The sequence below is a fragment of the Thalassophryne amazonica genome, chromosome 23, assembly GCF_902500255.1.
Source record: "Thalassophryne amazonica chromosome 23, fThaAma1.1, whole genome shotgun sequence".
In the NCBI taxonomy this organism is placed as follows: Eukaryota; Metazoa; Chordata; class Actinopteri; order Batrachoidiformes; family Batrachoididae; genus Thalassophryne; species Thalassophryne amazonica.
Window position 1 is genome coordinate 2,846,864 of NC_047125.1, and position 22,821 is coordinate 2,869,684.

A 22,821-nucleotide genomic window follows, 5' to 3' on the forward strand; every position below is an offset into this window, starting at 1 on the left:
CTCCTCGAAACTCCGCGGATCCGAGGAAACCGATTTGTATCTGTAACACACAGATCAGTGTACGCGGACTTCTAAAACGTGCACGATGTTGTAAAAAAAAAGAGAACACTTTGCGATAAGCATGTTAAAAACTCAGTGATGTACACGATTAAAGAGTGCATCACTAACACCCCGCTCCCCCTCTCCATGATGAAATCCGCAGAATTCCGCGGAGTTTTCACATCACTGAATTTGGGAACTTGAACAACTGCGGGTGAATTTCATGGTTTTTCATGACCAAACGTTGACATTCAAAATTCAACAGGGAAGAACAGAACTTCAAACAAACCAAATTCACCAGTTTGCTGAATTTTATTGTTTTCCAAACTCACAATATTTGTTTTGAGCAAAAATCATAATTTACTTTTGCATGAATTTCACCTTAATGAAATTATTTTTTTTACTCAAATTTATTATTTCATATATCCACAAGGATGAATTATGAACAGTGTTTAGACGAATCAAACAAAACCAACAGAATTAAAATATATTAGAAACTGAAAGAAAAAAAAGTGTTTTGGTAAATTTCACTATTTTCACCATAAAAAAAATTCTACAATTTCCAAAACAATTCAAAAGTTCAATATTGTGTGAGGAAGGATTGTAAATCAGTGTTTAGATGAAACAAACAAAATCAATCATCAAAATCCATCAAGAACTGAAGGAAAAACTTTGGGTGAATTTCAGTTTTCACCCTAAAAAAGTCCATATTTTTCTAAAAAAATTACAATTCCAACATTAAGACGTTATTACACTCAGAGAAACAGATGTGGCATCAGATCAGTGCCAAAACCACTCACATAAAAAAAAAGTGTTCAGGCGTATTATATCATTTCGCACATATTCGCATATTTCGCCACCAGTGTCCAGATGTTCATAAATGTCATCATCTATGATTCCTGTCAGTCATTTGTACGTTGTTGTTAGGCAGCAGATGGGTCTGTACTTGTTGGGAAGCTGTGTTTCCTTGGTCTTTGGAAGTAGGCTTGTGTTCCCTGTCGTTAGCCAGTCTGGTGTTTCCTCTTCTCCGTTCAATATTTTTGTGAAAGTCACAGCATAATGGTGGTGTAATGCTGTCAGTCTTTGCAGCCAAAAATTTGGGATTTTGTTGATGCCAGGTGCCTTGAAGTTACTGTATTCACTCATTTTCTTTCTGATTTTCTCTTCAGTGATTACAATTGCTGGCATTTGCTGTTTCGCATTTGTTGTTTGTGTTGATGTTCAGCCTCCCACCCAGATTTTTATCTTCAACACTATTTTCTTTTAATGTGATTTACTTTTTTGAGGAGGTTACTTTTATGGTTTTAACCTCCCAAAAATGTTACCATTTGGGAGATCTCTGCTCTTAGGTGGCAGATTTTTTTGTTGTAATTTCTTTTTCCATTGTGGCACAGTATTCTTTTTCTTAATTGTGGTTCCTTTTCTCTCCAAATCTTGTGGAACTAATTTACAAATTAATTTACTAATTTTTTGTATGTACCATGCTGCTCCAGTTTAAATCTGTCAATGTGGTTCCTTCTGGGACCATTTTAGTCAGTCCCAGGTTAACTTTTTGCTGGATAGTTTTGAATTTTTTTATTCCCCTTTATTTTAGTTTATTTTCTGGTTTCTTCAATCTTATTTGCCAATTCTTCTTCTATTTCCTGCTGTTCTGCATCTGGGCGCACCTGGATATTGTTTTGTCGATGAGCTGGTTGGTGAATGGCTCATTTTTGGGGGGCAGTGAATGACTATGAATTATCATGTGTTTGTTTAGAGTGCCCTTCTGTTTTTTACTCTGATCAGAACAGAACAGCTTTTTGTCTGTTTTTTATTCATCTTTGATGTCTTTTTAATTGAATGCAGTGGGCACCAAACCTGGGGTCTAAAGTTGTTTTCAGGGTGCCCTTCCATCCAAACCTTTGACCACACTCAGAACAGACAAATGCTTTTTGACGATTTGCCTTTGGTTTTTCATTTATCTTTGTCTTTTTAGTAGAATGCATTTGGCCCCAAACCTGGGGTCTAAAGTTGCACCCTAGGCTTTATAGTCTTCCTGCTGGGATCTCTTTGTTGTAGAAGACAGTTACTTTTCTGTTGGATGAGACTGGTGCTGGCTCGTGCTCCCAGACATGTTCTTTGACTTCCATCTCCAGTTCCTTGCAGATCTTCCAGTGGAGATATTGACAGATCTTGTTGTGTCTGGATGTATAATATCCATCTGCCATGAGGATCTGGCATGCTGAAGTTAGATGGTTTACACTCTCAACAGCTGTATGACAGAATCGGCATTTATCATTTTGTGAGATCCCTGCCATTTTTTTGAAGCCATTAGTTAGAAGTCCCTGATCTTGTGCTCCAATCAGAATTCTTTCTCCATCAAAACCAAGTTTTCCATTTTTTAGCCACTGCATTGATCCAACTTTGTCAATGTATTCCTTTTCGAGTTCTTCTTGGAAATGGCCGGCTCTTTTGTGCTGTTTCCATCTTTCCACTCGATGTTTTCCTTCTCTTTTGCAGTATTGTTCTCTGGTTTGTCTTGCAAGTTTTGTTGCAGGCATGAGACTGTTGCTTTTTCTCTCTTGTAGAAGTTCTTCGCCAAAGTTTTTTTGCCAGTTTAGTGATTGAGGTCCGTTCAGTTAAGTCCCTGTGGTGTTGTGCGACCTTTTTTATGATTTCTTCTTCAGAGCTCTTTAAGTACTGTCCAATACTTATTATCGATGCTCTGTAGGCCTGGTTGATTTCAGTGAGACCCATACCACCTTCTCTGCGAGGGAGATATATTCTGTCCATGCATTGATTTCTGTATGTGATTTTGTGGAGGGTGAGCATCTTCCTGGTTTTTGTGTCCAACTTATTAAGCTCACACTGTGGCCAGTCCACTATGCCAAACCCACAGGTCACCACCGGTATTGCAAACTGGTTTATGGCTGTGATCTTGTTTTTTGGTGTCAACTGTTTTGCAGATCTTTTTTAAGCGGTTTAGGTAGTCTTGTGTTCAATTGTATTACTTTGTTCAATTCCCAAGTATTTGTATGTGGAGTCTGCAGCCAGATCTTCAATGTAGTTCCCTTCATCCAATTGTATGTTTTCGGTTTTTGTCTTTTTTTCCTTTTGTCATTGTGCATTTTGAGCATTTATCCAGTCCAAATTCCATGCCAATGTCTTTTGAGAACTTATGGACAGTTTCCACGAGCTGACGGAGTCCCATTTTTGTGTCAGCATAGATTTTCAAATCGTCCATTAACAGATGGTTCACAAGTTTTTGGTTTTCCTTTCCTCTGTCTTTACTTAAGTCATATCCGATGTCTTGCTCCTTCAGGATCTTGCTGAGCGGGTCCATGATTAAGCAGAATAAGAGAGGTGAAAGGCTGTCTCCTTGAAGTATCCCTCTCTGAACTCGTACGTCTGGGATTGTTATTTGTCCCTCTGTGTGATTGAGGGTGATGGTGGTGTTCCACTTGTTCATTTCTGCTCTCAGGAAAGATCTTATTTCCTCATTGATGTTGTAGAGTTCTAAGCACCTCATGATCCAGGAATGTGGTACACTGTCAAATGCCTTTTTGTAGTCAATCCAAGCCATGCTGAGGTTCCTCTGCCTTGTTTGGCAGTCCTCCACGATAACTTGTCAGTAACTGGTCTTTAGCTCCTAATCTTCTTTTGGAACATCCTTTCTGTTCATTTTCCAGGTAGCCACCAGTGTCCAGATGTTCATAAATGTCATCATCTATGATTCCTGTCAGCCATTTGTATGTTGTTAGGAAGCAGATGGGTCTGTACTTGTTGGGAAGCTGTGTTTCCTTGGTCTTTGGAATTAGGCTTGTGTTCCCTGTCGTTAGCCAGTCTGGTGTGTCCTCTTCTCCGTTCAATATTTTTGTGAAAGCCACAGCATAATGTTGGTGTAATGCTGTCAGTCTTTTCAGCCACAAATTTGGGATTTTGTTGATGCCAGGTGCCTTGAAGTTACTGTATTCACTCATTTTCTTTCTGATGTCTTCTTCAGTGATTACAATTGCTGGCATTTGTTGTTTTTGTTTTTCTGTTTTATTTTTTCAATCCACTCAGCCTCTTGGTGTTGTTTTGGGTCTTCAAAGAGTGGTCTCCAGAATTTTTCAATTTCCTCTCTCTCAGGTGGCTGTTGTACTTCTATTGTGTCATTTGCCAGCTTCCTGTACACCAGTCTGGGGTTTTTTGCAAATAGTTTATCTGTTTTGTTTGTATGTTCTTGTCCTTGTTCCTAATTTGTGCTGGGAAAGCTTACTAAGGCTTGATGTTCAGCCAGCCTTCCACCTAGCTGTTTGTCTTCAACATTGTATTTTCTTTTAATGCGCTTTACTTTTTTAAGAAGATTCTTTTTGTGGTTTTTGTTTCCCAAAAATGTGGCCATTTGGGAGATCTCTGCTCTTAGGCGGCTGATTTTTTTGTTGTAATTTCTTTTTCCATCGTGGCATGGTATTCTTTTTCTTATTTGTGGTTCCATTTCTCTCCAAATCTTGTGGGGCTAATTTACTTTGTATGTACCATGCCGCTCCATAATTTATGGAGTTTAACTCTGTCAATGTGGTTCCTTTTGGGACCAATTTAGTCAGTCCTCTGTTAACTTTTTGCAGTATAGTTTTGAATTTTGTATTCTCCTTTAGTTTAGTCAGCTTTGGGCACTCATTCATGTCCATTTTTCTTGTTTCTTCTATATTACTTGCCAATTCCTCTTCTAGTTCCTGCTGTTCTGGGTCTGTGTGCAGCTGTATATTGTTTTGTAGATGAGCTGGTGAACAGCTCATTTTTTCAGAGGGCAGTGAGTTGCTCGTTTTTTCGGGGGGCAGTGAATGGTTTGTTTTTTCGGGGGGGCAATGCCTGATTTATTTCTTGCCAGGGTTGTGTTTGACACCTACTTTTTTGTTTGGTGTGAGAGGCTGGCTTGGTCTGGTGGTTTTTTTTGGATGTACTTTTTTTGAGGGCAATCATTTTTTGGTGGTGCAATGGGTCGCGTCAGAGGGCAGATGCCGTCTCTGTTCAATTGCTCAACCTCCTGTTGCATCGCTTTTATTTCATCATCCTAGAAATGTTTTTGTGTGATAAAGTTGGATTTTTGGGTGGTGAGATTCTTACTTAGGATGTGTTTTTTACTTGGGCAGTGGTGGTGGAATATTTTTGCCATTCTCTAGATCTCTTTGTCTGGTTATTGGTATATTTCATTTTAGCATATTCCATTGCCCACAGCAGTATCCACTCTTCCTCCCTCTTCCACTGACTCCTTTCAAACTGAAGCTGTTTCCCTTTATCCATCAATTGATGATCTTTTATCGCTTCCTTTTGGGCTTCTTCCTCTATTTTTTTATTTCCTCTGCTGTCAGATATTTTGCGATTTGTGAGGCAATCAATTGCATTTTGCAGTTGTGGTGGCCTCTTTCTTTTGTGGTGGTAGATCCGCTTCTTTTATGCGCTCCTCAAATACTGCCTTTTTCTTTCTGCCCCACTTCTCATGCCTTGAGTAAGTGAAGCAGTGAAAGATCTTTTTCTTCTCTTCAATGGTCCAATTTACTGTGGCGTAGTTTTGTTTGTTTCTTCTGGCCCATTGATGCTGTTGTTGCTGGAGTCCAGGATCAGAACTATGCTGATCTGGTGGATTATCCAGCCGAGTGTCCTCCTGTTCCAGTATCTGTCATCGATCAGAACAGCTGAATGGTTTTCTTCTTGTTTGCCGCTCCTTTTGTTGCTCTGAGATGTTCATGTGACCAGATGCTTTTCCATATTTAGAGCTTTTATCACTGTCATCAGTCTCAGTTCCAGAACTTATTTTTTTTTTGTCTTTGGTTTTTCATTTATCTTTGTCTTTTTAGTAGAATGCAATGGGCCCCAAACTTGGGGTCTAAAGTTGCACCCTAGGCTCTATAGTTATCCTAACCAGATCTGGCATTGTATCCGAGGGCTCTCTTCAAGATGGTGATCGTTCCCTTAATCGCAGACAACTGCACCTCATGTGCACTTGGGTGACCGGGGATTGCCTTAAGATATTTCTTCAGGTTCTTCTTCATCAGGCTTGTTGTCCCCACCACAATTGGGATGATATCGATGTCTTTCAATGTTCAATCAATGTTCGTAGGTCATTTTTCAGGTCTTGGTATTTCGAGATCTTTCCCCTTTCAGCTCGATTCAGGCCGTAGTCATTGGGGACTGTCACATCGATGATTTTGGCTGTTTTCTCTTGCTTGTTCCAGATGACAATATCAGGTTTGATTGCACCTCCTTCAATGTGTCTTCCTGCTGTCCTGTATGAATTATCATGTGTGTTTTCAGGTTTCCCTTTCGTCCAAATATTTGATCACAAATAGAACAGACAAATGATTTTTGTCCTGTATGAATTATCATGTGTGATTTCAGGTTTCCCTTTTGTCCAAATCTTCGACCACACTCAGAACAGACAAATGGTTTCTGCCCTGTATGAATTATCATGTGTGTTTTCAGGTGTTCCTTTTGTCCAAATCTTCGACCACACTTAGAACAGACAAATGCTTTTTCTCCTGTATGAATTATCATGTGTTTTTTCAGGTAGCCCTTTAGTCCAAACCTTTGACCACACTCAGAACAGACAAATGCTTTTTCTCCTGTATGAATTATCATGTGTGTTTTCAGGGTGCCCTTTCGTCCAAACCTTTGACCACACTCAGAACAGACAAATGCTTTTTGTCCTGTATGAATTATCATGTGTTTGTTCAGGTCGCCCTTTAGTCCAAACCTTTGACCACACTCAGAACAGACAAATGCTTTTTGTCCTGTATGAATTATCATGTGTGTTTTCAGGGTGCCCTTTCGTCCAAACCTTTGACCACACTCAGAACAGACAAATGCTTTTTGTCCTGTATGAATTATCATGTGTTTGATCAGGTGGCTCTTTCGTCCAAATCTTTGACCGCACTCAGAACAGTCAAATGTTTTTTGTCCTGTCTGAATTCTAATATCTTTGTTCAGAGTGCCCTTCTGTTTCTGTCCTTTACTCCCATCAGAACAGCTAAATGGTTTTCTTCTTGCTTTCCTCCCCTTTTGTTCCTCTGAGTTGTTCATGTGACCAGATGCTTTTCCATATTTAGAGCCTTTAAATTGTTTCTCATCAGTGTTGCCTGAACGAACAATATTGTTTTTTTTCCGATAGGTAAATCTTGACTCAAGTTCTCTGGTCTGTTTCCAGTCATCACTGTCATCAGTCTCAGTTCCAGAACTGTCTGAACTCCTGCCACTGGTATCTGGTTGTAAATGACTGTTTGGACCTGAGTTGCTGGCTGGTTGTGGTCCTCCATCATCCTCTCCATCATCTTCTCCTGTCAGTGTTCTGTGTACAGATGAGCTGCTGGCTACAGGCTCAGCCTCTGTGCTCTCATCACTTCGGCTTTGATGAAGCTGTGATGACTCTGGTTTTTCATCATCATTTTCACTCTTCACAGGGACGGCAGTGAAACCAAACTTGGTGAGATCTGCCTCCTCCAGCTGCTGAAGCTGCTCTCCCTGCTGACTTATCCACAGCTTCTCTTCTTCTTTAATGTCCTCCTGGTCAACACTCAGATTCCATTCCTGGTGTTCAGGGAGAGTTTCTTCTTTAATCACCAACAACGGCTGCATGTCTGTAAAGAAACAATACAATTCATTTAACAATAAATATTAGTGACAACACTCACTAAAATAAAGTATCAGTGGTGAGTTTGACCTGATGACAGTAAGTTATTGCACTGATGGAACTGATAAAGTAGAAATGTACATCAGCATTTGTTTTAAATTTCACAAATTGTCATGAACTCAACTATCTTGCTGAACTTGTTCTGCCTTATGTGACCCCTCGTGCCCTGTGGTCCTTGGATACAGACTTGCTCTGTGTCTCAAGGGTTAAAAAGAAGTCAGCAGGCTTCAGAGCCTCATCTTCATCTTCTTTTCATTGTTTTTGCTTGTTGTATTTTATTCTTTTGTTTTTGTTTTTATTTTGGGATATGGGGATCTTTGTTTCATGTTCGTCTCCGGCTATGTTCAGCAATTTGTTGAGTTTATCATTTATTTAAAATGCTTTACAAATGTATTATTATTACTTTGGGCAGCATGTTGGATTAGTCGTTTGCACTGTTGCCTCACAGCAAGGTCATGGTATCGATTCCCACCTGTGGCCTTTCTGTGTGGAGTTATTGAAAGAATACATGTGGATTACATGTAGGTATGTACATACATTTGTATTACTTGTAATCTGATTACATTTCAAAGTAATCCTACCCAACCTTGTTGGTGAGTAAATGACCATATTTTATGCTAGAAATGAGGTGCAGGTTGTTAAAAGCAGCATTTCTCCTATAATCCAGATTGTCTTATATACACATTTAAGCTAACAGACAGCAGCTGGTTCATGCTCTGTTGGCTTATTAGTGCAGCAGATAACTGAAACATTCCTTCAACTGGTGGTACAAACATCAAATTCACCACAAATATAGCTTAGACACTACACTTAAAAAAAGAAAAAAAAAACAAACAAAAAAAACGACCACCCACTTAAATTTTCAATAGGTGGCGAGGTAGGAGGAATTACACGGAGGTCAAAATCTAAAAATGGTCTAATTAAATTGAAAACTACACCACATTACTTGTCTGATCACAGAGACTCCAAAAAGGTATAGTTTGGACTATCTATGACTGAATGTTATGTAGTTATGGGGTACAAACAGGAAGAATGGCGACAAAGGTAAATTTCAGTTTGTACAGGGGTCAAAAGTTAAATTTTAGTATAAAGTGATGCAAATTATTGATTGAATAGGATTAATAACAACAACCAGTCCCACTTTATGACAACTGTTGTAACCAAGAGCAACGCTTTGCGTGAGCCATTCCTCGGGCTTCCGCGGATCAGAGGAAACAGATTTGTATCTGTTATACAGATCAGTGTCACAGACATATAAATTTTGCATGATGTCAAAAAAAAATAAGAATGCTTTGCGACTGGCATTTTAAAAACTGTGATGGTCATGATTACAGAGTACAACACCAATTACAATGAAGTTGGGATGTTGTGTGAAATGTAAATAAAAACAGAATCCTCTTCAACCAATTGAATACACCACAAAGACAAGATATTTAATGTTCAAACCGATAAAATTTATTGTTTTTGTGAAAATACTTGCTCATATTGAAATGGATGCCTGCAACATGTTTCAAAAAAGCTGGGACAAAAGACTGGGAAAGTTGATGAATGCTCAAAGAACATCTGTTTAGAAAAGGAGTAACCCAGGGGTCTTATTCGGGTTTTTAAAAACCGGAATATGAGCATATTCGGGTTTTTGCGGGTGTTTACATGGCCGTGCACAACCGGGTTATTGCCAATATTCCAGTTATGAAAGGGTTATTGGCTGCATGTAAACGTAGTCATTGTGTGAAGGATCTTCCGGTGTGGGCTCAGGAACACTTCAGAAAACCAGTGTCAGTTAACACAGTTCGTCGCTACATCTACAAGTACAAGACAAAACTCTACCATGTAGGGCTGCATGATATATCGAAAAAATATCGTCATCGCGATATTGGCACGTGCGATAGGCATATCGAAAAGATGCACAATAATTTCTAATTATTTAATGTATAAATCAGGTCTTTCTTTATGTGCGGACTTTGACCAATCCGGCGCGACCTTAAATGTGAAGGTGCCGTGTCGCTATTGGTCAGAGCGAGCACATGCTCTCAGCGGAGCAGTGAGCACGTACACACACAGAAGGAAGACAAGCATGGCGGGGAAGGAAGAGACGAAAGGAGACGAAAACACAGAGCAACTTGTTCCTAAAAGACACTACACCTCCAGAATTTGAGACTACTTCAGTTTTTCCACACAGGACGTATCACAGACAAGTTCTTTGCAAGTCATGCCGAAAAATAGTGGCTACGTCGAGAGGAAACACGACAAACCTCCACAGCCACCTTCAATACAACCACAAGGAACTTTACAATGTACGATCAGGGAGATAGACACCCTCTCTACTTTTAAGATTAGGCTTAAAACTTTCCTTTTTGCTAAAGCTTATAGTTAGGGCTGGATCAGGTGACCCTGAAGCATCCCTTAGTTATGCTGCACTGTTTCTTTCTCTTTTTGCTCTGTATGCACCACTCTGCATTTAATCATTAGTGATTGATCTCTGCTCCCCTCCACAGCATGTCTTTTTCTTGGTTCTCTCCCTCAGCCCCAACCAGTCCCAGCAGAAGACTGCCCCTCCCTAAGCCTGGTTCTGCTGGAGGTTTCTTCCTGTCAAAAGGGAGTTTTTCCTTCCCACTGTCGCCAAGTGCTTGCACACAGGGGGTCGTTTTGACTGTTGGGGTTTTTACGCAATTATTGTATGGCCTTGCCTTACAATATAAAGCGCCTTGGGGCAACTGTTTGTTGTGATTTGGTGCTATATAAATAAAATTGGTGATGATTGATGATTTTGCGAAAAGAATGTCTCAAAATTACGTCACAAAGGAAAGCGATGAATGCATGTAATTGGTGATCCACAAATGCTGAAACTCAATTCACAAATACAATTTCCAGTTTTACAAATGTAAATTTTTTTTTTTACAAATTAAGTTTTATATTTACAAATACAACATTATCTGCTAAGACCAATTTACAAGTTACAAATATGAAATTTGCATTTGGGGATATTTGAACACATTTGCAAATCAATGATTATTTACAATCATTTACAAATATTGAGACAATTTTAACCCCATAGAATGAGGGCTGTATTTTACATTCTCAACGTTCTGTAGGCTGTAACCTGAGCAACATGAAACATGGAAAAAACAAAGCTTGCTGGTAGAACAAAGTCAGTGTAATAAAACAAAAGTTGGCAGTTTATTCTAGTGTCTTTATTTCAATGCATGTTTTTTTGTTTTCATCATTAAGTCTTAATGCAAAAATAGTCCTATACATTAGACCTATATTCTTATTTTGGGCATGATCCAAATATGTACTTGATCGGTATCGGCCGATCAAAATTTCAGTGATCTGTGATCGGCCTAAAAAATCCTGATCGGTGCACCTCTAGAAATATTGTCTCCCTTGTTCCTCCATTTGTGACTTTGCCAACATGCACAGCTTTCCGGCATATTCCACCTGTTTCTTGATGAGACCTAGGGAACTTCTAAGCACGCAAATCACTAACTTGCCCGGAATTAAAATGGCGATCACTCCTCCTTGTCGGCACACAGCTCAGCGCTACTGCGCTCTCTAGTTCTTATATACAGCTCCATGGTTGCCGCAGAGACAGTCACTTCCGGCAAAGTGGCCAATTCGAAGGCGAGAATTCGTACCTCTGTGACTGGCCGCCCGATGAAAACAAGCTCAGACTGCATTGATTGTCTATTGAACTGATTGTCAGCTGGTTTTGTTTTGTCTCTAACAGCCAGCTGACAGCTCTCACTGCCTGAAACGATGACATTTATACACCAAGTTGACCTGAAATGAACCACTGGACATTAAATTCACTTTATTGACGAGTCTGACCCATTTGAAAAGTGAACATATTTGTATTGAGCTTTGTGAAGTTTTCATCAATCAAAAATGGCCACCAGAGGGTGCTTGGTGCAAAGTCCGCGGCAACCCATATACCCCCCTCATTTTTTCTCAGTGGTGTTGTGAATGTGATATGTAGAGAATAATTCATTTGCTGATCTACTTTATCCACCACAGAACTCTGGTCAGAGAGCAGACATGGACACAGGAACAGTTCAGAGCCTTTATATGCAGATTTGTTGCCTAACAGATGAACTTGAATGGCTCAGTTTAACATGCAGGGAGCACAGGAGTTGGAATTAGTGTGCCTTGATAGAGAGAATGGCGACATGAGTCGAAAATCAGTCATGTGACTCGTGGTGCCATCTTGGGTTCAAAATAGCATTTGCTGTTAATGTGTGTGCATATAAATCCAGCTATTTTATTTGCTGAAAATGCCAGGTTGCTCTGCATTTGAAGGCACAAATAGACACAGCAAGGTCTTCAAGAAGTACAGATTCACTTCAGATCCAAATAGAAGAAAAATTTGGAAAATAAAATCAGCTGTATGGGATAGAAGCCAACATCATCGTCAAAGCTTTGAGAGGTAAATTTATTGTTCAGTCCCATGTTCAATAAAACTCACATAAACTGTCATCGTATAAACCAGATAATCACAGTCACCGGACAAAAAAAGTCCTAAAGTTTTTGTATTGATTTCCATGTAATAAAAACACCGTATATAACAGATTTTGTACAATGGAATTTTCCCTCACATCAGATACAATGTCCTATCCGATCGCAATGTATTTCCATTAAACCCCTCGCATGTGGGAGCGGAGTCATTTCTGTGATTTAAACCCCAATCGATTATTTTTTTTCATGCCGTACTCAGACTCGGAGCCGCAGCCTGACACCAAGGTTACAGCACAAAGCTGTGATCTGACACTTTGCTGCCTTCACTCCTTCGTCTCTCATCATATTTTAATAGTTTTTACAGTATGCACCCAGATCACATTTTGATGATCGATCAAACACATTTGGCAAAAAAAAAAAAAAAAAAAAAACGACATTTTGACCTGGTCATTAAATGAGGTGCACATCCCGACTCAGGATTCCCCGTAGATGTTCAGCGCCTCCTGATTTAACTAATCTGTTACATACATATGGCTCACATCAGATAAATGTCCTGTCTGTGTATTTCACATAAGTCAGGAGAATAAATATCTTTTGCGAAGTGTATATTTTGCCAAACACACACCTCGCGATATTTGACAGAATCTCCTCGCTGATTGGCTAATTCAAATGACGTCATCGTAGAAGGTATCAACATGGCGGCGTCTTCGGCACTGAGTGTTGCAGCGCTCTCGGCATTGAGTGTTGGTGCTAATTTTTCATCTTTAAATGCCATTTTGGGTGCCATGAAGTTGTTTGAATTGGAACAGAAAATGACCTACTACCAGAGGGATTCTCGGACGCTAAAAGCAGCTTAAAAACGTGGCATAGCCATGCCGAAATTATTTCCACCATGTGGCGAAAATTATTTCAACCATATGGCAAAAATTATTTCCACCACCACGCACAAAATTATGTCCACCGGTGCTTTTCGCTACACAGTGGAAATAATTTTTGCAGTCTTAGTAATTTTCTGTGTAGGGCAGGGATGATAAACAATATGTGCAAATTTAAGACAGAATAAAAATGAAAATACAGAAGTCCAAGTCAGCACGTGTGTTTATCCTGTTTTTTCCTCTGTCAGTGTCATGTCTGCAAAACCTTCGATCACTCCACCCCTGAAAAGTGAATATTAAAATATGCCAATTTTCCATAATAAAAATTAAAAATATCGAGCTACTATCATGAATGTGAAATAAGGAGATCTTAAACTCCGATCACCTTTAAGTTCCCGCCTGACCGCGGCCGGTCCATTCTGTCGTGAATAAATTTAGATGGCCGGCAAAACATGGCAGCCCGCCATTTTTTTTGTTTTTTTTCCCCCAAAACTTTTTCAACAAATGCAACAACATACAGTAACGAAAAAAAAAGGGAAGGCCACAATAACGTTCTCAGTATTATGAGAAATAGTTGTTTTTTTGTTGTTTTTTCCCCTTCTTCTTCTTCCTTCTCCTCTCTCTCCCTCTCCTTCCCAACAGGATTAAATGTACAAACCATCTTGGTAATTAATTTGAAACATTCTGGTGCGGTTTACAAGGCACTGGTAACTTAACAAAAGAAGAAAAGAATATAGACACACACACACACACACACACACACGAAGATATACATCTATATACAAACATTAGAGGTCAGCAAAAAGTTGTAGATCTTCTATGGCTTCCATCAGAGATAGTGCATTTTTACATGTCATCTGTTTAAGGGATTTTACATAGTTATCTTGCATTTGTTTTTTAAAGACAGTGAAAATGGGCTTTACTTTCTTACATTTACATGTATGTACAAAATATTTTGCTAACAATAAGGTATTGTTCAGCACATTTCTTGTTTCAGTGTCTCTTGAAAAAATACCAAAAATAATATCATCCCATTTCAGATCACTTTGTAGCTGGATTCTTGAAGATAGCCAGTTCCATAAGTCGTCCCAAAATGTCCTGGAATATATGCACTGGTAAAATAAATGCTCGGTTCTTTCAATGTCGTTATCACAGAATATACAGTTGTTTTGTTCAATATTAAATCTTTTTCTAAGCAGGTCCCTGGATGGATAAATTTCATTTAAAATTTTAAAGTGTGTTTCTTTTGTTTTGGGACTAATGGGAAATTTTAGATATTCAGTTCTAATTTTTTTAATTTCAACTTTAGAAAATTTTTGGATGATTGAGTTTCTATTTGGTTTTATGGGGAATAATTGATTATTTAGACATTTTCTGAGAGTTTTGTTGGGTATATTTTTTTCTAAGAAATTTTGTTCATAGATTTGCAGGTTTGGGAGGTTAGGAGCAGGCAGATTGCTCATTTCCATGCTCTCTATTAGGCGTTTGAGAGCTTGAGGGATTGCTTTGGAGATTTTTTTAAATTCTGCCCTTCGACATGTAATACTGTGTAGGGTGCAGAAGTTTTCAAATGATAACCAGTTCCCTTGGTCATCCATCAGATGGCGTATTGACCACACTCCTTTATCCATCCAGTTCTGCAAGAAAATAGATTTTCTATTGCAAAGTACATATCTGTTGTTCCATATTGGGGTTTGATGTGGAGTAAAATTGTGGTTGTACATAAGTTTCCAGCTTAACAGGACTTGTTTATGAAAGGACGATAGTTTAACTGGTAATTTATCAACATTAAAATCACATTTAAGGATGAATTCAATACCTCCCATTTTATCAAATAGGCCTTTGGAGAGGCAGAACCAGGTGCTATTTTTTTCAGTTAGGAAAGATTTTAACCATTTTATTTTTAGTACAGTATTTAAACATTCAAGTCAATTACTTGAAGTCCACCTTCCTCGTATTCTTTTATGGTTTCAGATTTTTTAATATAGTGAACTTTGTTTTTCCAGACAAAGTTAAAGTTGAGCTTGTTTATGGCTTTTATTGATTTGTCTGGGATCGCCATGGAGTAGGCTGGATAAATACATCTTGCTAGAGATTCCATTTTAGTTAGGTATGTTCTTCCAAAAACTGTTAGGTCTCGTTGTAGCCAAGAATTCAACTTAGATTTACACCGATTAATTTTTGGGTGTATATTTAATGAGTCACTTGCATCAGTATCTTTAGTTAGATTAATGCCCAGATATTTTACACAAGATTTTATTGGAATATTATATGCTTCTATAAGGTTACAATCGTGTATGGCCATAAGTTCACATTTATTACGATTAAGTGTCAAACCAGATGCTTCAGAGAAGAGGTCAATTAAGTTTAATACTACAGGAATTTGTTCAAAATTTTTGAGGAAGATAGTTGTGTCGTCAGCAAGTTGACCAATTATAAGCTGTTTATTAAAAATGTTCAATTTTTCTATACTTGAATTTTTAAGCATAATGGCCAGCATTTCAACTGCCATTATGAATAGGAATGGTGAAATATTGCATCCTTGTTTTACTCCTCTATTTAAAGAGAAGCGTGGTGTGGTACCAGTTGGAAGCGTCACTGTACTAGTAGTATCTCTATAGAATGTTTCAATTACATTACAAAATTTAGGTCCAAAGCCATATGCCCACAGTACTTGAAAAAGAAATTGATGCTCTAGTTGATCAAAGGCCTTATAAAAGTCAAGGAATAGAATGAATCCTTTGTCTTCATTTAAGTCACTATAATCTAAAGGCTTTAAAGCGCCTTGGGGCAACTGTTTGTTGTGATTTGGCGCTATATAAAAAAATTGATTGATTGATAGATAATCTAATAGGTCTTTTACCAATCTAATATTATTATGTATAGATCTTTTATTCACAAAGCCTGATTGTGTTTCATTAATAATAGTGTCTATTTTCTAAGTCTATTAGTATATATATATGTAAGTAGTTTATAATCATTATTAAGAAGTGAGATTGGGTGATAGTTTACTAGTATTTTTGTATCTTTATCTGGTTTGGGAATTAAAGTGATGATACCTTGTTTCATGCTTGTTGGTAGAGCTAAATTATCTATGGCCTCATTAAACATTTGAAAGAGTAGGTTTCTGAGTGATTTCCAAAAATGTCTATAGAAGTTACCAGTTAGCCCATCAGGACCTGGAGAATGATCAAGTTTTAGGCACATAATTGCCTTGTCAAGCTCAGTAAGGTTTATGTCTTGCTCACAGTTTTCTTTAAACTCATCAATTTGTGGGATATGTTGTTTAATTTGTTTCAGAAAGCTTTTTTGCCTTTGGAGCCGAATAGGAGGAGGTGTACAGATTTTGATAGAACTTAGTAATTTCATTTGCAATAGATGTTTCATTAAAGCATTCCTCACCATTAATCACTAAAAATTTTATTGTTTTACGTTCTTGTCTCTTTCTAATCTGCAAAAATAGGCAGTGTTCTTTTCACCCTCCTCCATCCACTTGGCCCGTGATCTTATGTAGGCTCCTTGAGCTTTCCTTTCATATATTTTATCTAATTTTTCTTGTAGTTGTAGAAGACTTATTCTCTGATATTATGGAACCCAGGGTAATGGCAAGTATGTCTTTTACAGTGTGATGATCTTCCATGTTATTCCTCTTTTTGAGTTGCTTACTATAAGAGATTGAGTATTGACGGATTTTATATTTTAAGAATTCCCATTTTTGAGTAAATGATACTAGGGATTCATCTTTTAAAATGATTTGTATAAGATCTTCTATGCCTTGACAGAAGTCATCGTGAAATAGTAACCTGGAGTTAAATTTCCAGTACCCATTTTTCCTGACGGACTGTCGGAGAGGTGTTACAAATAACTCCACACAGCAGTGATCAGTGAGAGGTGCTGGTAGTATTTCACATTTTGAGGTTTGATTGGCTATGTCATCACTTACTAGTCAGTAATCAAGCCTGGATTTTGCTGAACCGTTTGGTTTAAACCAAGAGTATTGTCTTTTATCAGGATGTCTTTGTCTCCATGGGTCTGTAAGATTTAAGGAAACGCAGTAATCCGTTAACATGAGATTAAGGTGAGGAGTGTTATATTTACTGGGATGTCTGTCAAGCCAGTCATCTTTAACCATATTCCAATCTCCTCCTAAAACAATGTTTTCTGATGCATATTTAATTATGAGTTGAAATAGCACTTCCTGTATTTCAGAGAGCAGTTTTCTATTTAGCATAATGCTGCAGTGACCATAAACATTCCCTAGTATTAAAATAGCTTCATCAAGTTGAATTACTGTTATAATCCAGTAGCCATTATCATCAAATTTTGTACTAACTATTTTCCCTTGGCAGTTGTTGAATAAAATTGCTACACCAGCTGATCTTAAAGTCCCATGTGAAAAAAACATTTTGTCCCCCCATTGAGACGTCCAAAATTTTTCATCCATTTCATTTGAATGAGTTTCCTGTAGTAGAATGCATTGTGCTTGTCTACTTTTGCGGTATAAAAACAGCCTCTCTTTTGACACTATCCCTTAGACCTCGAGTATTATTTGTCAATAATTTTAAGTTGCATTTTAGTAGCATTGTTGCTCACACACATACATACATTCATACACATATATATAGAAAAGCAAAAAGTTGTAGAAGAAGTAAAGTTTCTCCTTACTTAAAGTAAGAAACTTTCGGCAGGTCCCTAACAAACGTGGAAATTTGTCCATCTAAAAGTAACATTGTGAATATCAATTGAACGTGTTAGAAATTTCATTAGAACAAACTGGATTGAAATGATTTGAATAATTTGAATGTTTTCAAGTCTAAGGTGCTTATATTTTCGTTTTTAGGCTGTAACTATGCGGCCGTCAATGACTGCAGTGTGGCCTTTGTAAAAAGCCACCTTATTCTGTGATCTGGCCAGTTTTATTATTGGCCAAAGTTTCTCTCGAGGTAGCAGATCTTCCTCGATGAAATCCTGGACAAAGCGGACTCCTCGATCCTTGCAGACTGGTGAATCCTTGGTTGATTTCCAAACTGCATCTCGATGAATTCTTCTTACAAACTGGATGACCTGGCGGCTGCGTCCATTCTCCCTTCTTCCGACGCGGTGCACGGAGTCGATCACATCTCCGATGTTGTCAGCCCACTGTGGGAAGATTTTCAGCAGAAGCTCCTCGATTTTCTCCCTGATGTTTTCGCCATCTTGTTCTTTTGAGACCGAATAGTCGAAGATTCCAGCGTCGTTTGTAATGTTCAACTTCTAGAACCTTTTCTTTCAGAGCAGTGTTTTCTTTTTTCAGCTCTTTGCATTCGCATTCCAGAGTTTCGACTCTCGAGCAGCATTCAGCGATTGCTTTCCCATTTACCTCGACATGCTGGAGTAGCTCGGCAAACATGTTTGACTGTTCTTTCGCTTGCTCCGTCAAGTCATCTACTTTGCTTTCAACTTTCCTCAGGATTTTCACCATGTCAGCCAACGTGAATTCCATACTGTTTATTTCCAACTCTGTGTTTAATGTCGTCTTCTCTGTGTTTTGTGCCAACCTCTTAGCAGGTGGTTATTTGGTGGGAGTGCTTAATTGTCGTCTGGTTTTGCCCTGGTTGATGGCGTCCATCGGGGTGGCCTTCTCCGGAGATGCGGCAGCAGCAACGTAGCTATGAAAGGCTAGCGAATCTCCCGTCTTTCCGTTTGTTTTGTCTTTATTTGCACACATAATTTTTATTCACGTACCTTTCTTCACTGGTAGGCTAGACAGTGATTCCGCAGAGTTCACAGCGATTTTTTGTCAAAAGAGGACAGTTCTAGTTTAACGTTGGGACCCAGACGTACGGCGCTCAAAAGTTTGCTTGTGCCCTGTTCGCCATCTTGCCCGCCACCTCGGCAACCCGCCATTTTGCTCGTGCCGCATACACGAAATATCGTCCAGTTCAACTTTGCAGAGGGCGCCGCCATGTTGAAATAAACTATACGATGATGTCATTTGAACGAGCCAATTAGCGAGGAGATCCGGTCAAATATCACTAGGTGCCTGTTTGCCGTATCCGGCAAAATATAACCTGCCTATCTTTTGTTGTGTAAACATCACTTTTTTAAAATTAAATCATCAACTCCTGAAGAAAATTATTAAAATAATATTGTCCAATTGAACGTTCACTTTTTTTTTTTTTTTTTTTTTTACAGTATTTCAATCAAACAACTTAAATATTTTTCCATAGAGAAAAACAATGCTCGGTCAAAGGCTTTGCCTCCATTATATTAAATGTTGGCTGAACTTATTTAACATAATATCCAAACATCTTCTACAAACCACATAGCGGCTAGTTAGCTTAGCCCTTAGCCAATAATGCCAAATAACTTAAAACATCCCCACTCGGCAGGAATCACAACAAACCAACGGAACATCCATCCCCGATAAAACAGAAAACCCTCTGCAAATAAATAACTCACCCTCTTCACGAAGGAATTCTACTTTAAAAGCAGATTGTCGGTGTCAAAAATAACTGGTCCTAACGCGACCGACGCTACCAGCGCATTGGGGCTGTCCAAATCGATGCCTGATCTAAATCAATCAATCAATCAATCAATTTTTTTTATATAGCGCCAAATCACAACAAACAGTTGCCCCAAGGCGCTTTATATTGTAAGGCAAGGCCATACAATAATTATGTAAAACCCCAACGGTCAAAACGACCCCCTGTGAGCAAGCACTTGGCTACAGTGGGAAGGAAAAACTCCCTTTTAACAGGAAGAAACCTCCAGCAGAACCAGGCTCAGGGAGGGGCAGTCTTCTGCTGGGACTGGTTGGGGCTGAGGGAGAGAACCAGGAAAAAGACATGCTGTGGAGGGGAGCAGAGATCGATCACTAATGATTAAATGCAGAGTGGTGCATACAGAGCAAAAAGAGAAAGAAACAGTGCATCATGGGAACCCCCCAGCAGTCTACGTCTATAGCAGCATAACTAAGGGATGGTTCAGGGTCACCTGATCCAGCCCTAACTATAAGCTTTAGCAAAAAGGAAAGTTTTAAGCCTAATCTTAAAAGTAGTGAGGGTGTCTGTCTCCGTGATCTGAATTGGGAGCTGGTTCCACAGGAGAGGAGCCTGAAAGCTGAAGGCTCTGCCTCCCATTCTACTCTTACAAACCCTAGGAACTACAAGTAAGCCTGCAGTCTGAGAGCGAAGCGCTCTATTGGGGTGATATGGTACTATGAGGTCCCTAAGATAAGATGGGACCTGATTATTCAAAACCTTATAAGTAAGAAGAAGAATTTTAAATTCTATTCTAGAATTAACAGGAAGCCAATGAAGAGAGGCCAATATGGGTGAGATAAATAACAACTAATACAACTACAGGGAATTTACAACGGATTTGTACTGATGTAACAAATAACCCAGGTGACTGGCAAAAAAAAAAAAAAAAAAAAAAAAAAAAAGCTGAAATCCACCAAAAAGGAGATTTTTCATCCCGACATCTCTGTACATTTTGCCGGATTTGCTGCTTGTTTCAGTGTTTGCAGGATTCAGCTCTAAATATTGTCTGAGCTGCTGCACTACAGAGAATTTAAAGTTTCCAATCCACCTAACCTGCGTGTCTTTGGATGTTGGAGGAAGCCGGAACACCCAGAGAGAACCCACACAAACATGAGGAGAACAAGCAAATGCCACACAGAAAGGCCACAGGTGAGACTCGAACCCATGACCTCCTCACTGTGAGGCAACAGTGCTAACCACTTATCAACTGTGCTGCCCAAAATAAAAGAGCATATCATTTACAAATAATAATAATAATAATAAATAACACTTCAAATTGCAAATTAATTATTCAGAAATTATGAAATGTGATTGTCTGGATTTTTTTTTAGATTCTGTCTCTCACAGTTGAAGTGAACCTATGATTAAAATTACAGACCTCTCCATTCTTTGTAAAAGGGAAAACTTGCAAAATCCACAATCTCTCAAATACATATTTTCCTCACTGTATATGGTTTATAAAATGTTAGTTTCTGGTATCTGAATACCTCTCTGTAACTCTTACTAAGTCGGTTTGTGATGGCAAAGTTGGATGTTTAGTCCACTTGGTACAGTCATGGTGGAATTGTAATTTTTTAGATCAGTGCAAATCCGTTGTGTCGTAAATTCCCTGTCGTTGTATTAGTTGTTATTTTGGTCAGGCATCGATTTGGACAGCCCCAATGCGCTGTTAGCTTCGGTCGCGTTAGGACCAGTTATTTTTGACTCCAACAACGCTGCTTTTAAAGTAGAATTCCTTCGTGAAGAGGGTGAGTTACTTATTTGCAGATGGTTTTCTGTTTTATGGATGTTGCGTGGTGTTGATAGTGATAGTGATGTTTTAAGTTATTTGGCATTATTAGCTAAGGGCTAAGCTAACTAGCTGCTATCTGGTCTGTTTAGACGATATTATGTTGAATAAGTTCAGCCAACAGTTGTTAGTGTTTCTCTGATGTTACTGTATTAATCAGCACCGCGTGTTTAGGATTTGGAACGAAAATCACATTGTTTTATTTGTGTTTCTATCTTGCAGAAACCATTCATTCATCCAAACTATTAATTCAGACCATTCAGTGGTTTATGGATGTTTCATTCCAACTCCTGTGCTCCCTGCATGTTAAACTGAGCCATTCAAGTTCATCTGTTAGCCAACAAATCTGCATATAAAGGCTCTGAACTGTTCCTGTGTGTCCATGTCTGCTCTCTGACCAGAGTTCTGTGGTGGATAAAGTAGATCAGCAAATTAACTGTTTAGGAATGGCTCAGAGACTGCCGCTTTGCTTGATGAAAATTTTTTCAGAAACTGTAAGGCACATCTGAGTGGACACCATTCAAGAAATTCAGCAGGTTTTCTGTGAAAATTTTAAGGGCTGATGAGAGATTGAGTGTTACTGTCGCTTTAAGGACAGCCCACGGAGCCGGACAGCGCGATGCGCCCTGAGCCACCGTCGTCAGGCTGTTTCGAGCTGAAAACTTCCAAATTTAAGGCTCTGTTGATGCAGGATGTCGTGAGACCTACCTGGATGATCCGTTTGATATTGGGGCACAAGACCGCCGCAATCCGCTAACATACCCGGACGATATTCTATATGAAAGATATAGATCCTCAGCCGAGGGAATTATCTTTGTCAGCTGATCGGGCCAGACGTCTGTAACATCATCCATCGTACACTGTAATAAAAGACTGTTGTTTTTACAGGAAAACGCTGGCAGCTGTGGTCACCACTGTAAAAAAAATACAGCGGTTAAATGTACAACAAAAAAAGAGCTAGATGTAACAGTTCCTTTAATGTGAGTCAGCCATGGTTCATCCACTGTAAATCCATATACATATTCTGTCTGTAATGTTATCTACTGTGCTGCTGTATGTTCTACAGGAATTCCCTGGTAATCACAGCTGTCAGCGTTTTCTTGTAAAAACGTCATTTTTTACAGTGTAGCAATGCCCCGACGATCGAGCGGATAATGTTCCTTGCGCTTAGATATTCTGCCAGTGGACACTGTATGTAATCCCTCGGTGAGGGCGTAATTAATGGAAGAAGGTCATTTTTCTACACATCAGACATTCCACAGGTTAATCATCTGTAACAGATTTGGAGGACGATTACGCATTTACCCGATCAGCAATACGTTGCCAACAAGCCTGTCTTGCTTTATTGGCAGACGATGTGTTCGATTTCTCCCTTAACGTTAATTTAAATTCCTCGTAGCTCCGCATAATAATCGTGTATTCTTCTCCGGTAAAGTAAGGTGACCGCGTCATCATTGAAAAAATGGTGACATGTGCTGCAGCCCACCCCTTTTA

At 38.9% G+C, this 22,821-nt stretch overlaps 2 protein-coding genes and 1 long non-coding RNA gene across 3 annotated transcripts in view; all 3 read left to right on the top strand.

Annotated features, from left to right (window-relative positions):
- LOC117504818 overlaps window positions 1–22,821 on the top strand; it is a 3,434,143-nt gene that overhangs the window by 371,483 nt on the left and 3,039,839 nt on the right. The gene's annotated exons all lie outside the window — the stretch shown is intronic.
- LOC117504825 (protein NLRC3-like) overlaps window positions 1–22,821 on the top strand; it is a 577,399-nt gene that overhangs the window by 363,759 nt on the left and 190,819 nt on the right. The gene's annotated exons all lie outside the window — the stretch shown is intronic.
- Window positions 933–21,424, top strand: LOC117504898. Its single transcript, XR_004558958.1, has 3 exons — window positions 933–944; window positions 11,314–11,318; window positions 21,351–21,424. It is a non-coding gene; the product is annotated as an uncharacterized LOC117504898 (long non-coding RNA).